Here is a 3,695-nt window from a genome sequence, read left to right as displayed (position 1 = left end):
AATACATTAATTTTTAACTAAAAACGAACAATTTATGCCAAAAAAGACGAATTTTCAAATAATAAAATAAAGTGTCGACCAAAAATTGAATAGTTTAATTTTCAGTTTAAAAAAATACATTTTCAATAAAAAAAATAATAATTTTCAAACAAAAAAAAAATTATTTTTAGAAAAATAATTACATTTTCAGTGATAAATTTTTAAAATTTTAACCAAACAGTTGAATTTTCAACCAGAAAGATAAATTTTAAGTTAGAAAAAATATAATTTATAATTTAATAAAAATTATTAATACTCAACCAAAAATCGATTTTTAACAAAACAATTTAAGTTTTAAATAAGTAAATAAATTATCATATCAACATTCAATTCAAAAGAAAAAGACGACTTTTCAGCATGAGTGGCATTTTCAACGAATAAGGTTTTTTTAGTCAAGAGAGAGAAAAATTGTAAACAAACTGTTGAATTTTCAAGCAAAATACATTAATTTTTAACTAAAAACGAACAATTTATGCCAAAAAAGACGAATTTTCAAATAATAAAATAAAGTGTCGACCAAAAATTGAATAGTTTAATTTTTATTAGAAAAAAAAAACATTTTTATTTAAAAACAAAATAATAGCTTTTAACCAAGCAAGAAACAACTAATTCAAAAATATAGTTAGATTTTTAAACTAAAAAATTTTTAATAGGAATAGTTGAATTTTAAACTATAAAAAGACGAATTTTGAATTAAAATATTGAATCTTCCCCTAAAATAATTAAATTTTTAACCAAATAGTTAAATTTTCAACGAAAAATATTAGATTTAAGAAGAAAAAAAGAATTGTTTTCAACGAAAGGAAAGAATTTTCAATAAAAGTCATGAATCTTCAACCAAAAAAAAAATATTTTTACAACAGAGTTTCGCTTTCAATTAAGTAATAAAATTTTCATTCCAAAATTAAAAATAAAATAATTTTTAATAAAAAACAGTTGAATACAACCAAAAAGTACGACCAAAATTTTTTTTTTAACAAAAAGATGAATTTTCAAACAAGAAGATTAATTTTCAAAGAAAAATATTAATTTTCTACTAAAAAAGATGAATTTATTTAAGTTAAATTTTCAGTTAATAAATGAATTTTCAAAAAAATAGTTGAATAGTTAAACTAAGATGATGAATCTTTAACTGTAACAGTTGTATTTTAAATGAAAAAGATTCATTTTCAACTAAAATGAAGAATATTTAATTTTGCACCCAACATAATAAACAAAAAAAAAATAATTTTTAACAATAAAAAAACTTATTAAAAAAATAGTTACATTTAATACTAAGTGACAAATTTTCAACTTAAATAGTATATCTTTAACAGGAATAGTTCAATTTTAATCTAAAAAGATGAATTTTAAATTAAAATGTATCTTTACCTAAAATAATTAAATTTTTAAGAAAGAAGTTGAATTTTCAACCAAAAATATGAGATTTAAGTTAAAAAAAACAATAAATAATTTTTTAAAAATAAGTTAAGCTTTCAATTAAGTAACTAAATTTTCATTACAAAATTTTTTTAAACAATTTTTTATCAAAGTTAGTTGACGACTCTTCAACATGCACCACATTTTAAACGAAGGGGTTTTCAGTCAAGAGACAGAAATTATAAACAAACTCTTGAATTTTCAAGCAAAACACATTAATTTTCAACTAAAAACGATCAAATTATACAAGAAAAGATGAATTTTCAACTGAAAAAAGAAAAAGAAATTTTCAACCAAAAATTAAATACTTTAATTTTCAGTTAAAAAAGACATTTTCCTTTAAAAACAAAATTTGAAAGAAAAAATAGTTACATTTTGAGAGCGACACATTTTTTTAATTTTAACCAAACATTTGAATTTTCAACCAAAAAGGTATATTTCAAGTTAAAAAAATAATTTTCAAGTAAAGAGATGTATTTTCAATAAAAATTATGAATCCTCAAGAATATAATTGATTTTTAACCAAACAGTTTAACTTTAATTAAGTGATTAAATCCTCATTCTAAACTTAAAAAATAATAATAATTTTTAGTCAAAATTAGTTGATGTTCATTCTAAATTTTAAAAAATAATAACTTTTAGTCAAAATTAGTTGAATTCAACCAAAAAAGACGATTTTTCAACATGAGCGACATTTTCAACGAAGGTTTTTTCAGTCAAGAGAGAAAAATTGTAACCGAACTGTTGAGTTTTCAAGCATAATACATTAATTCTCAACTAAAAAATAATCAATTTATACCAGAAAAGACAAACAAATTGCCAACCAAAAATTGAATAGTTTAATTTTCTTTAAAAAAAATACATTTTCCTTGAAAAAAAATTTTAACGACAAAAAGACTATTTAACAAAAAATAGTTACATTTTGAGAGCGATACATTTTTTAATTTTAACCAAAAAGTTAAAATTTCAACCAAAAAGGTATATTTCAAGTTAAAAAATTTTAATTTCTAAGTAAAGAAATGTATTTTCAATAAAAATTATGAATCCTCAAGCATAAAATTGATTTTAAACCAAACAGTTTAACTTTAATTGAGTAATTAAATCCTCATTCTAAATTTTTTTTAAATACTAATTTTTAGTCAAAAGTAGTTGAATTCAACCAATAAAGACGACTTTTCAACACAAGCCACATTTTGAACGAAGAAGGTTTTTTCAGTCAAGAGAGAGAAAATTTTTTAATGAAATGTTAAATTTTCATGAAAAATACATTAGTTTTCAGCTAAAAACAATCCTTTTTTACTAGAAAAGACGAATTTTTAACTAAAATAAATCAATTGTCAACTAAAAATTGAATAGTTTAATTTTTATTTAAAAAAATACATTTTCCTTTAAAAACGAAATTTTAACGAAATAAAAACTATTTTAAGAAAAAATAATTACAGTCAAGACAGAAAAACATTTTTAATGAACTCTTTAAGTTTTCATGAAAAATATATTAGTTTTCAACGAAAACAAATAAATTGTCAACCAAAAATTGAATTGTTTAATGTAAATTAAAAAAACATACATTTTCAGTTGCAAAAAAAATTTAACACAAAAAAAAACTAATATTTATAAATTTTTTAATTATAAATTATAAAAAATATTTACATTTTCAAACAGAATGATAAATTTTAAAATTTTAACAAAACAGTTGAATTTTCAACCATAAAGATCAACTTTATGTTAAAAAATATATGTAGTTTTCTTCAAAAGGAAGAATTTTCATTAAGAATGATGAATCTTTAACTGAAAAAAGCTGTTCATAACAAAACAGTTGAATTCAACCAAAAAAGACGACTTTTTCAGCCAAGAGAGAGAAAAAATAATAAACTGTTCATTTTTCAATTAAAAAGATATATTACAAGTTTTAAAACAAATGTAATTTTCAACCGAAGAGATGTATTTTCAATAGAAATTATGCATCCTCAAGCATAAAATCGAGTTTTAACAAAAAATTCATCGAAGATGATTTTTTCAGTCAAGACAGAAAAGCATTTTTAATGAACTGTTAAGTTTTCATGAAAAATATATTATTTTTCAACTAAAAACAATTAATTTATAGAAGAAAAAACGAATTTTCAACGAAAATAAATAAATTGTCAACCAAAAATTGAATTGTTTAATTTAAATTTAAAAAACATACATTTTTAGTTGAAAAAAAATATATTTAACACAAAAAAAACTAATTAAAAAAA

At 19.7% G+C, this 3,695-nt stretch overlaps 1 protein-coding gene across 1 annotated transcript in view; it reads right to left on the bottom strand.

Moving 5' to 3' along the window:
- Positions 1-3,695, bottom strand: part of LOC117168674 (DNA mismatch repair protein Mlh1) — a 32,110-nt gene that overhangs the window by 12,103 nt on the left and 16,312 nt on the right. The window lies entirely within an intron of this gene.

This window comes from Belonocnema kinseyi, chromosome 3 (assembly GCF_010883055.1).
Source record: "Belonocnema kinseyi isolate 2016_QV_RU_SX_M_011 chromosome 3, B_treatae_v1, whole genome shotgun sequence".
NCBI classification, from domain to species: Eukaryota; Metazoa; Arthropoda; class Insecta; order Hymenoptera; family Cynipidae; genus Belonocnema; species Belonocnema kinseyi.
The sequence above is the reverse complement of the archived record's forward strand: the minus strand, read 5'-3'. Positions and strand labels throughout refer to the sequence as shown.